This window comes from Canis lupus, chromosome 3, assembly GCF_011100685.1.
Source record: "Canis lupus familiaris isolate Mischka breed German Shepherd chromosome 3, alternate assembly UU_Cfam_GSD_1.0, whole genome shotgun sequence".
Taxonomy (NCBI): Eukaryota; Metazoa; Chordata; class Mammalia; order Carnivora; family Canidae; genus Canis; species Canis lupus.
The window spans coordinates 17,558,101-17,571,917 of NC_049224.1; the positions used below are offsets into that span (position 1 = coordinate 17,558,101).

At 36.8% G+C, this 13,817-nt stretch overlaps 1 long non-coding RNA gene and 1 pseudogene across 1 annotated transcript in view; one reads left to right on the forward strand and one right to left on the reverse strand.

The window, feature by feature from the left end:
- Positions 1–13,817, reverse strand: part of LOC102151569 — a 503,105-nt gene that overhangs the window by 346,818 nt on the left and 142,470 nt on the right. The window lies entirely within an intron of this gene.
- On the forward strand, positions 3,265–3,596 carry LOC111095138 (annotated as a pseudogene).

Sequence of the window (13,817 nt, forward strand, 5' to 3'; positions counted from 1 at the left end):
AAATATTTGCAAAAGGCCTGATAAAAGGACTGTTATCCAAAATAAACAAACTCTTAAAGCTCAATAATAACAACAACAAAAAATAGGTTCAAGACCTCAACAGACACCTCACCAAGGAAGATATAGATAACAAACCTATGAAAAGATGCTCCACATTATATGTCATGAGAGAAATACAAATTAAAACAACAGTGAGATATCACTGCACATCCATTAGAATGGCCAAAATCCAGAACACTGACAACACCAAATGCTAGCAAGGCTGTGGAGCAACAAGATTTTTCGCTCACTGATGGTAAAAATGCAAAATTGCACAGTCCCTCTGGAAGACAGTTTGGCAGCTACTTACAAAACTAAACATACTCTTACCATATGATCCAATCATCATGCATATTGGTATTTAGCCAAAGGAGCTGAAAACTTATGTCCACACAAAAACCTGCACACTGATGTTTATAGTAGTTTTATTCATAATTGCCAAAACTTGGAAGCAACCAAGATGTCCTTCAGTAGGTGAAGAGATAAGTAAACTGTGGTACATCCAGACAAAGGAATCTTATTCAGCACTAAAAAGAAATGAGCCAACAAGTCATGAAATGACATGGGGAAACCTTAAATACATTTTACTAAGTGAAAAGGCTACATAGTGTATGATTACAACTATTTGACATTCTTTCTGAAAAAAGCATAAGTATAAAGAGAGATGATGAGACAATCAGTGGCTACCAGAGATTGGGAGAGAGGAAAAGACAAGTGTGCAGAGAAAACAAGAATTTTAGGGCAGTAAAACTATTCTATAGTATACTGTAATAATGGATATGTGTAATTGTACATTTGCCAAAACCCATAGACTGTATAGCACCAGGAGTGACCCTGGTATAAACAATAGACTTTGGGAGATAATTATGTGTCAGGATAAGTTCACCAATTTTAATAAACACAATTGTAATAAATCCCACACTGGTGTGGGTTGTCGATAGTGGGAGAGGCTGGGGTGGATGTGCAAAGGGTATGTAGTTTCTATAGTTTCCACTACATTTTGTTGTGAATATAAAACTGCTCTAAAAAAAGTAAGTCTACTCTGAAACTTAACAATGCATTTTGATGTGATGATATAGAAAATTCCATTAAATACAAATGGCCTAAAAGCCTAAATTAAAAGGCAGAGTTGTCAAATTATATATATTTTTTAAAACATTATTTATTTGAGAGATAAAGAGTGTGGGGGGGAGGGGCAGAGGGAAAGAATCTTCAAGCAGACTCCCCACTGAGTGCAGAGCCCAAAGGGGGGCTCAATCCCACAACCCATGAGACCATGTCCTGAGTCGAAACCAAGAGTCAGACACTTAACCAACTGAGCTACACAGGTGCCCCTTAAATTCTGTTTTAAAAAGATAAACCAACAATATACTCCATATAAGAAATCCACTTTAAATATAGTGACACAGGGGATCCCTGGGTGGCGCAGCGGTTTAGCGCCTGCCTTTGGCCCAGGGTGCGATCCTGGAGACCCGGGATCAAATCCCACACCAGGCTCCCGGTGCATGGAGCCTGTTTCTCCCTCTACCTGTGTCTCTGCCTCTCTCTCTCTCTCTCTCTCTGTGACTATCATAAGTAAATTAATTAATTAATTAAAAATTTTTTTAAAAAATATAGTGACACATATAAGACAAAAGGATAGAAAGGAATCATAAGAAAGCTAGAGCAGCAAAGTTATTTTCAGATGAAGTCATTTTCAGAACAAGATATACTACCAGATATAAAAAGAATATTTTATAATGAAAAAAAGGTTAGTTCACCAAGAGAACATGATAATCCTAAATACATATGTACCTAAAAATGAAGCTTCAAAGTATATGAAGCAAAAACTGATAGAACTAAAAGTAGAAATAGAGAATTCTCGGTTTTAGTTAGAAATTTCAATATGCCACTCTTGATAATTAACTAGTAGACAAGAGAAGTCAGTCAGGATCTCAACACAACAGAAAACACATTCAAGTACACATGGAGCATTCAGCAAGGCCCAGTGTATTTCTGGCCATAAAACAAATCTCACAATTTTTTAAGGATCGAAACCACATGAAGTATGTTTTCCCAGTGTGGCAGGCAAAATAATGGATCCCTAAAGTTGTGTAGTAATCAATGAAACCTATAAATGCATTAGATTACATGGAAAATAGGAATTGGAATCAACAATGAAATTATGATTGCTAGTTTAGTGACCTTCAAATAGAGACAGTATCCTAGATGTTTCAGGTGAAATCAATGTTATCTACAAAGCCCTTAAAAGTGAAAGGAGGCAGAAGAAGGAGAATCGAAGATAGCAACATGAGGACTCCACACAACATTGCTGACTCTGAAGATGCAGGAAGAGGCTCACGAGCCAAGGATTATAAACTGCCTCTAAAAGCTGGAAAGAGCAAGGAAACTGATCCTCCCCTAGAGACTCCCCCCAAAAATGCAGCTTTACTGTGTCATCTTGATTTTTTTTTTGAAATAACAGTGTGTACAATATGTCTTTCCAGTAATATATCCTTTCATTAAGATATGTGTTGGTAAATTTATGTGTAGAAGCATACTGGACAAGCCATGAATTTAACTTCTTAGAACTACACTGTGTATAAAACACCCTTCAGGGATGCCTGGGTGGCTCACTGGTTGAGCTTCTGCTTTTGGCTCAGAGTGTGATCCCGGGTCCGGATCAAGTCCCTCACCGGGTTTCTTCCAGGAAGCCTGCTTCTCCCTCTTCCTGTGTCTCTGCCTATCTCTGTGTCTCTCACAAATAAATAAATAAAATCTTTTCTTAAAAAATCCTTCAAATAGGGCAATCCTGGTGGCGCAGCGGTTTGGCGCTGCCTGCAGCCTGGGGTGTGATCCTGGGGTCCCAGGATGGAGTCCCACATCAGGCTTCCTGCATGGAGCCTGCTTCTCCCTCTGCCTGTGTCTGTGCCTCTTTCTCTCTGTGTCTATGAATAAATAAATAAAATCTTTAAAAAAAAAATCCTTCAAATAATGTCTTCTTTCATTAAATATAACTGTTTTAAAACTTATGTGTAGAAACATATGGAAAGAGTCATGTGCCTCCATCCACCATCACTGCCATCCCCACCAGCCCAGTTTTCTAGCATGATGCCCTCTTTCATCTATATTTGTGTTTCAGGTGTAAAGAGGAGAGAGTGAAGAGGGAGTGGAGCTTTTGTCTGTTGATCTCCCTGGACTGAAGAGAGGGAGGGTGCAAAGCCAAGACTCTTAATGATTCTCAAAATGGTTTACTACCCAGAGCTCTCTGTCTGCATCAGTCAAGAACTATTTCCAAATATGGAAATGGAGGGAATGCTCCCTAAGGGAAAATTTCCTGTCCCAAAGGAAGTGAACTCAAGAAGAGTGAGGAGATTGAGGATACTTCCCTGACTCCACTTGGTGGCAATGAACTCCACTCCCCAGGTGTCAGTCACCTCTACTCTTTTTAATTGTAACATCTCTATATGGTGTATGTGTACTGACGAGGTCATGGTATCATACATGAGATTTTTTCTGTGTAAATCAAGTATAAGAAGGAACTATGTGACTCTGAGCCTTGCTTTAGAGAATTTACAGTGGACAAATAATCATCAAATTAGTTTTTAATCTTTCTGATTCAGGTGAAAATGCCCAGAATTTCACACTATGAATTCATGTTTATAACCTTTACAGGTGGGCCTTCAGGCCTGGTTCTCAACCATGATGTCTTCCACAACTCAAACCCCCTCTGCTCTCACACAACCGGTCCACTCCGGCTTTTCCACTCGCACAGTTCCCAACTGCTTCTTGGAGGAGTCAAGAGTCCCCCCCCGCCTTTTTTTTTTTCATTTCGATGTAACAAGCCAAGTGGTTTACGTTCATCAATTGTCTGTATATATTTTATCCATGTACTCTTTTGATGTGTAGAAGTAGTTGAAACTCCTTGATTCCTCACCGTAAGTGACTGAGATACACTCCTAGGACCAGAGACACTGATGAATGGTGCTACTTTGGACTTTCAACATGCTCCTTGGCCAGGGAGCTCTGATGGAGTTATTCTTTATTTCTACATTTTAAGGAGATGTTGGTACTCTGTTTCCTGAATGTTGTTCTCTAGACTGGCTTGACTTGTTTTCCTCATGTCTTCAGTGTGGCTTTCTTCTTCAGCATGATAGGTTGAGTGAACACCATCTCAAAGAGACTCATGTTTCATCAGCTTGCACTCATGGAGTTGCAGTCCCTGTAGCAGGAGCAATCACAAAACTCTAATTTACTTTCCATATCTCTTCTTTTCAGTAGCCTCACCTGCCTACCTTAAAGAAAGATAAGCAATCATTTGGCAAGCATTTTTAGATGTCTCTTTTGGCTCTTTCTGTTTCAAAGGTTATTTGGGAGGAAAGGGGCAAACTTTTAAAATAAACCCCTTCTGGAAAAAACCCAAACACTGGCATCTGAGTAGAAATATGAAAATTACACTTTTCCTAAAAAGTAAGTTGAAAAAAAAAGTCTATAATTTTTTTTTTTTTTTTTTTTTTTTAGAGACAGAGCACTCTTGACAGTTTTGGTAAGCAGGGTGTAGATTTTACATTTTTGTCCTTGCTCCCAATGAAGTAGATAAACAAAAATAAAATCAGATAATACTGTCTACTCAGGGATTGTTGTTGTATTAGCCAGTCTGAAAGCTCACATGAATTTTTATATGACTGTCTTTTAGCTCTTCCTTTGACAGAGAAGGCTTTGTTCTGCCCTGTTCCTCTTCTGTTTCATGTTCATTTTCCTCCTCCCTTCTTTGTTAGAACAGGTATAACAGCTGTGTAAGTAGAGGAAGAAAACAGTACTCTGCATATTTGTCATTTATGTAGAGCTGCAGTTGAGCACTGCTGAAAATGCAGGCTTTCGTAACAATGCCATCTTTACTGATGTATTCACAAATACCCAATGTATTTTAGCTACTTTAGTAGTATTTGCTCAATAAAGATGCAAGCTGTAAAAAAAAAAAAAAAGAGTCATGTGCTTAATGCTTGAAACTACACTATGTATAAACCTTCCTTCAAGTAACATCAATACAAGTAGTCTGGGGGGGTGGAGTAATTTTTTTATTAATTTTTTAATTCCAATATAGTTAACATACAGTGTAATATTAGTTTTGGCATACAACATGGTGATTCAACACTTCCATACATCACTCAGTGCTCATCACAAGTGCACTCCTTAATCACCATCACATATTTAACCCACCCTCCCACCCACCTGGTAACCATCAGTTTGTTCTCTGTAATTAAGAGTCTGTTTCTTGGTTTGTCTCTTTTTTTCCCCAGCTATGCTTATTTGTTTTGCTTCCTAAATTCTACATGTGAGAAAAATCATATGTTATTTGTCTTTCTCTGACTGACTTATTTCACTCAGCATTATACTCTCTAGCTCCATCCAGGTCTTTGCAAATGCCAAGATTTCATTCTTTTTTACAGCTGAATAATAAATAATCATATATATGTCATTACATGGATATATGTACATGTAAAAAATCACATATGATTTTTTTCCCAGTGGAAAAGTTTTATTTCATGGTTTGCTTTATAAATTTAAGTCATTTAACACGGGTACAACAGAAACGTGTGAACATGAACCCTACCTACACCACCCCCAAAAATCATATGAAAACACGCAAGGGTAGGGAAATTCAAAACTAAGTTGCCTAAACGTACAATTTTCGAGCTAAGCCTATCATTAAGGTCCGCGGCTTCAGTAGGAAAGCACGGTCGCCAGGAGTGATCCTGCAAGTCCACCCGGAGGGCACTCTGGTCCCTGTTCAGCTTCAGCGCCTCGGAAAGGAGGCTGCGCAGCCGCTCCACACTATCAACCAAGCGGTTCACCTTTGGAAAAACAACGAGTCTTTCCAGGGGCACGTAGAACTTCTTTCCCACACAGTAAGGCTTGGGGGAGCTCTCCATCTGGGCCCTTTGAGCGTCGGTGACGCAACTGTCTTCTGGCACCAATCTACCGTTCACCTTTTTCTTCGGATCCCCGATAAACCGCAGTCTCATAGAGTTTACATACATATACAAATATTCCTTTGGTGTATGGCTATTGATATATATCTATATATATCACATCTTCGTTATCCATTCATCCATTTCACTCTGTAAGACCCATTTTATAATTCTCAACCACTAAACTACTAAATATAATAAATTTGTGAAGTTTTCAGCCATTATGTTTGTTTTAATTTATTACATAGCAGCCATAGGAAACTAATACAATCATAGTATAATTGAACCAAAAATAAACAGAAACTTATCAGAAATAATCTCTAAATATTTGCAAATTTAGCAACACACTTCTAAATAACCCACAAGTCAAAGAAGAAAATTCCAGGAAAATTTTAAAATATCTAGGTTCAAATAAACAGGTGATACACACATTGAAATCTAGAAAAATGTTATATATATTGATTTTTTAGGTTGAGAGTTAACACTAATATAAAATATAGTCTTTAATTTATTATAATATATCAACACAGGTTCATAAATGATAACAAATGCACCATTCTGGTGGGGGATGTTGAGAAAGGAGGAAGCTGTACATGTGTGGAAACAGAGGATACGTGGAAAATCTCTGTACTCCCTCTTCAATTTTTCTGTGAACCTAAAACTTCTCTAAATAATAAAGTCTATTCAGAATTAAAATTAAGAATTTATTTTTATTTAAAATAAACAAAGCTACTATATTAAAAAAGAAAGCTTAATAAAGTTGTTGTATTAAAGCAAATTGAATGCTGCTTTCCTAGCATAGGAAAGAGCTTGAAAATTTTACTATACAGATATAGACACCACCTAATATTGGAGCTTGCCCTTTTCATATTGTAGGTTCTTAAAAGATGCACATTACTTGATTTTTCTATAAAACTTGCATGTACTTCATGAAAAATAAACATGAACAGGGCATGACTTATTCATGAATGGCACCCTTAGCCTGATATGGGGCAGCAAGCATGTTGTCAGGTATAACTTATTGCTACAAATAGATAAAATTTCCTTTGCTGCAATTATTAAAATTTGTTCTTCTCTACCTTCCAAGTCAACTTGATTCCAAGCATTAAGAATTTTCCTAAGGGATCCCTGGGTGGCGCAGCAGTTTGGCGCCTGCCTTTGGCCCAGGGCGTGATCCTGGAGACCCGGGATCGAATCCCACGTCGGGCTCCCGGTGCATGGAGCCTGCTTCTCCCTCTGCCTATGTCTCTGCCTCTCTCTCTCTCTCTGTGTGACTATCATAAATAAAAAATAAAAAATAAAGAATTTTCCTAAATTTCAGCAAATATTTCATAATTAAAACATAAAACACATTTGTTAAAAGGACAAGCAAAATTATAGTTCATTTTATTTTTAAAAGGCATACAATTTCAGGAAGTACTATTACTCATAATATAAGCACCTAGTTTAAAATATAGTACTGCATGATGCTCCACCTGCCAATCCTGGATGAATAGAGATAGAGACAGTAGGGACAGAATGCATGGTATTATTTAAGGCAAAAATACATACACATCAAACTCAAATATGTGAAATATCAATCTACAGTGATAGAATAAGATTCATATTTCTTACATAAAATATGATGCCTATTTAAAATGGAATGGAATAAGTTTTTTCTTATGTTAAGTCAGTAATATTCTAGAACCTTCTCCCTTTACTATATACTTTCTCTTTGCCACTTAAATCTTTTAGCAACACTGACTTGCTCTTGATACATTTATTTTTAAAAGTATTATTATGGAAAATAGGTTGCCTTAACTTCAGTGTAAAAGTTTATATGTAAAATATACATACATATGTGTATTTGTCATCATTTGCTTTACCATTGCATTTATAGTAAGAAGCAGATTTGAAATTTCCTTTTCAGAATTTCATTGCTTTTTAGGTACTGTGATAATTCAACATTCATCTTGTAACTTAAAGAGCACAATATGGGTCTAACAAAATCTAATGCGATCTCAAAGACTCAAAGCTAAATATCTCCAAAACTTCCAAAATCAGTAATAAAACAGAAAGGTAATAGTAAACCTGGAACAAGAGTTCCAGGATATCTGAGGGACCCCAAGGCAAAGTACAAACAATAGAATTTTTTCCTGCAGAACATCTGGATAGCAGGCTCAAGAAGAGGAAAGGTTTTAAGTTTCCTTTCTATTTCTTTTTACACTCACCCATCAAGTCACTATTTGTTAACAGCTATTATATATGGCCCTGCACAAACTATTTGTTAGTGGTTATTATATATGGCCCTGCACAAATTATTATGATTGCTACAGAAACTCAAGAAACTTATTGCATCAATATGTCCAGTGACATGAAGCAATTGATGCTAAGAAATTAAGGTAACCTAGGGACCTAGTAGTCCAAAGAACTGAGTAAACTTCCATAGTGCTACAAAGACACACTGCCATGTATTTATTTTAATATATCTAAAAAATATAAAAGTCGATGTGGAAAATCATTTAAAATCATTTGTAGTTCCATTATTAACTTTGTTCCTTATATAGAAATGCATTACAGTGAATTTAATGAATTTAACATGTAAAGTTTGGAAGGAAATTGAAGGAAAAGGAAAGAAACAGAAGGGAAAGAGACAAAGAAAAGAAAGACTGGAAAAAAGTGAACATTCTGCAGACATTATCTCCACTGATTCTCCTAAGACATGGGGGAGAAATACATGAAAAAAACACAGCATGGAAATATTACTTTCCCAAAGTAAATGTAAATAGTAAATAACATAACATGTAAAAAGTAACTAACATAACTGATATTTAAACACAGGTCTTTGCTGAATCCAAAGGCATACTCTTTCCTCATCCCAGGATACGCTCTCCTGCCACCTACCTTTTGGTTCAGAACTAGTATGAACACATGCTTGAAACCAAGTTCTGTCCAGTGAGGAAGGTTCAACTCCTTCTGATAAATCATGCATTAGGCAGTCAGTTGACTACTGGACATGTGCCTAACCATTCAACACATATCTTTTTCTTCTCTGACCACAGTAAATGACAAGAAGATTTCTCACCTTCTAGCTAGTATCCATTAGCAAGCAACACTCTGGAAGCCTGGTCCTCAAAAAACCACAATGCAACAAATGTGCTGAAGATAATGCACAGCAAGACTGTAGATGTCTCACCTCTTGCTTTTTTCTCCCTCTAGATTTGTCACCCACAGTTATTTATTATTTACATAGTATCATAAGTGTACAACTCTGTTGATGGGAGTAAAGCCTGTGCCAGAAAGGTCATAGATTTAGTTCACTTCCTATTCTTAAAACAGTTCTTTGATTTATAAGCTTTTTAAAAATAATAATAATAAGTTTTTTTGAATGCCTGAGGGAAAATCCATCAACCCTTAATGAATTATTGGAACATTTTCAAATATATAAGAAATATACATATATAATTAATATTTCACTAAAGTAATAAACTTTAACATCTTTTAAAAGATTTATTTATTTATTTGAGAAAGAAAGAAGGAGGATCAGAAGGAGAGGGAGAGAGAATCTCAAGCCGACTCTCTGCTAAGCACAGAGCCCAATGTGGGGCTTGATCTCACAACCCTGACATCATGACCTGAGCCAAAATCAAGAGTCAGACACAATTGACTGAGCTACCCAGGCATCCTAAACTTTAACATTTTGATGGACTTTTATAAAAAAAAAAAAAAAAGGTAAAGTCTCTTGAAAGATGAGTCACAAAATGTCACTGAGTGTCACAGACCCCAACAGCAAAAGCAAAATTAAATTATTTGTCCAACATTTTGAGTTTGATCTAGGTAAAACAACACATATTACTAAAAAATAACACTATTCCCTAAACCTAATGTTGGGCACATAACCCAGGGTCAAACTCTCCTCCTAGTAGACACATTAAAACATGGAGGAAAGTGGTTGTTATAATATTCAGGGGTGGGAGAGTAGGGACAGAGGTGGAGTGCTATGTATGTTTTGTTGCAGGGGTTGGAGGGGGTGCACAATGATAACCATCTTGCAATATGTAGGACATTCCTTTACAAGGAAGAAGTGTCCACCAAAAATATCAATAACACCTTGGTAAAAATACCACGTGAGCTATTAAAACAAAAAAATTTGAACAATTTAGCCAAGTCTATAATGCCTTATTCAGCTTTCACAGTATTTAAAAATAGATTTGAATGAATATGTATGCTCCAAGATGACAGACATTGCCACTCCATTTTCTTCAACCTACCTTTGTGACTCAGTTACCTGTCAGTCCCCTAAACGCACTTAAAGAAAGCTGACAACCTCTAGACCCTGATCACTGTACACCCATGTAAATGGATGGCTCTATCTAGGTTAGGTAAATGGTACATTTTCTAAAATTCTTTTAGATCTGGATGTGTAATGCAATCACAGATCCTGAAATCTTGAGAAGATCTTTTTCCTCATTAGTACTCAGGAAGAGTAACAAATAGACAATATATTCTTAAATAGTAAGCAAATCTAATAGTTTTTTAAAGTGAGTCTTCCTATGGATAATTTTGTGATAGTTCAGTCTCCAAAGTCCATGGGCAAGAAATCTACAACTGTACTAGAATTCTTCATGCTGGTGGCTTTCCCTTTGTGATGTCTCAAGATGAATTGAGCAGAAGGCAATTAGTTCAGCCCCTACATCTCCCTCATTGAAGAGAGAACATGCATTCATTTCCTTCTGGGTCAATTCAGGTTGAGTAGTTACAAATATGAAACTACTTGTTTTCTTATTTAAACTTCTAATTTAAGAATCATTTTGTTAGTGTTCAGTTTTACTCAAAGTTCTCAATTACATGCTGGAATCCTTGATAGGGATTATAAAATAATTTCTCAAATCTGTGATAACTGATTAACTCTTTGGCTTAACTTTATCTCTAAATGGATTTCAAATTTTAATTCTAATGCATGCTCTTTGAGGCAAGCAAAATGATTAATACAAAAATGATTGTAGACAAAGCTAAGCAATATCCCGTCCCAACAATGTCCATGTCCCCATTAATGCTCTCATTTCCCTTTACCATAATAAGTGACTGGCACTAACAGTGAGACAACTTTCATATATTTCTTTCTGTTCACAGACATACATAAATAGATATGTACATATATCAGCATATACGTGATGTTAGAAGTTTTGGTTTTTTTATTTCATTATTTATACCGAAATAGAATCATTAAATACCACAAATATGCATGTTTTAATTCTTAAAATATCCTAAATATCTCTATCAATCAGTAAATATAGATCTCTTAATATATTTAATTGAAATGAATGAGAAGGAGATGGGGAGGAATGAAAATTGTCAGACTTCTCAAATATTATGGGACAGAACCACAGAGCTGTTCAGCTGCAAACAGACACTATTCTTCAAAACAAAGGAATAATGACCCTGAAGGTGATTCAGAGATCAGGGGTGCCTCCTCAGTTACAAAAGTAGGGACCATCACCTCACTTTCAACAGGCCAGATGACCTCTGCCCAAAGCCATGAGGACAGGGCTCGACTCAAAGTAGTAGGGCAGAGCTGCTCAGCAGAGGTCTAGGGACCCTGCCTGGCAGAGTGCTGGGGCAAGACCTTCACTGTAACAGGTCCAAAAAGCAGGGCTGCTACCCTAGTGGATTCAGAAGGCAAAAGTATCAAGTGAAAGGAGATTATTCTCAAGCCTTAAAATCTCCTGGACCTTGTCTGGCCAGATTTTGGACTTGCTGGGGACCCATCACCCCTCCTTCTTTCCTATTTCTCCCTTTTGGAATGGAATTGTCTATCTTATGCCTGGCCCACCACTGTGTTTTGAAAGCATGTAACACATTTGGTTTCTCAGGTTCACTGCTGGAAAGCAATTTGCTTCAGGATGAATCATACCTCAAGTCTCATTCATGTCTGATTTAGATATTTAAATGACTTTGGATATTAGACTTTAGAGCTGGTACTGCCATGAGTTAAAATTTTGGAGGTGCGGAAATGTAATATATGTATTTGGTATTGAGGACATGAATGAGGGGGGTGCACAAGGGCAGAATGCAATGAACTGAATACTGGTGTTCCCCCAAAATTCATATGTTAAAACCCTAATCCCAATGCAATGGTACTTGAAGGTGGAATCTTTGGGATATAATTATGTCATAAGGGTGGAGTCTTTGTGAATGGTATTAGCATCCTTATAATAAGAGGCCAAAGAGCTAGTTAGCTCTTTCTGCCATGTGAGGATACAGTAAGATGGCTGTCTATAAACCAAGAAGAGGGCCCTCATCAAAAACCCTAACCTACTGGCACCCTGATCCCAAACTTCCAGCCTCCAGAACTATGAAAAACAAGTTTGTTGTTTAAGAAACGCAGTTTATAGTACTTTGTTAGAGCAGCCCAAACTACCTAAGACAGATTCATTCTCATCAGACTTTGACCCCCATATCTTCTCTAAAATTGCTCTCATTTAGGTTACCACGGACCTCCACATCATTACATCAATAATCAATTATCAGTCCCTAACCTACTTAACCTATCAATGATATTTAACCCTATTTATCAATTATTTGTTAGATTCTCTTCACTTTTTTTTCCCCAAGTTTTCCTTCTTCTTCACTTGGTTTGGTTCTCCCTTCTACCTCACTGCTTGCTCTTATCCGGGTTTCTTTACTAGTCCCTAGACTTCTCCCCAGATTCTTAATACTTGAGTACTCCAGGATGCAACTCTAGGACCTAGCTCTCCAGACCTCCTCACTCCATTGGCAACACTACTCGGTCTCATGTCTAGTGTCATCTTCTACTGTGATGCTTGATAAATCTCCTAGTCTTCGACTTGTTCATAGCACTTCCTCCCACAAAACTGATCAGAGATATTTCTTCCTCAGGGTATTTGCTCTACTTGATCCCTCTGTCTAGAATATTTTTCAAATAATTCCTTTCAATTCCTTGCTAACATGTCACCTTCTCTTTTTTTTTCTCTTTTTTCTTTTTTTTTATTGTTGTTCAATTGCCAACATATAGCATAACATCCAGTGCTCATCCCATCAAGTGCCCCCCTCGGTGCCCGTCACCCAGTCACCCCCATCCCCCACCCACCTCCCTTTCCACCACCCCTTGTTCATTTCCCAGAGTTAGGAGTCTCTCACCTTCTCAAATAAGCCACCATAAGATGCTAATTTGTCAAACCTCATCACTACTATCTCATTTAATCATATTATATACCTACTTATGTCATACTATATGATCTCTTAGGTTTTCCTCCCCCATCCTGTAATGTAAGCTCCATTCTCAACTGTTTGTATGTACACTAACATATTCCAAGTATCTAAAGTAATTATTGACATATAGTTATGCTTAATATTTGTTGGATTATTTAAACTATTTTCCTATCAAAAGCATTCAATTTGTCTCTAGATTCTTGTCACTATAAATAAATGCTATGATAAATAGCTAGTAGGTGCTTACATACTAAAGCTTTCATTTCTATGGCTGGATCACTATAAACGGGGACTACAATTCAGAGGTATACACAGTTTTTCTTTTAATAGTTTTCAATTGCTTTCAAGACATCTGTAACAACATAAATTTCCATCAGTATGGTAGACGACTATATATATCCTCATATTTTGTTTTACTTTTAAAAAATTCCCTCGATTGTGAACATATAGTATCATCTTAGAGTCCAAAAGGTTTACATGTCTATGACTACCAGGAGTATCAGGAGACAATGTCTTCAAAGAAAATCAGAAAGATTATTTAGGTTGACTTATTTAAGCTCCCTGTCCTGAAGTTCCTCATCTATGAAATTAGTATTTGAAATAAGATTACCTCTT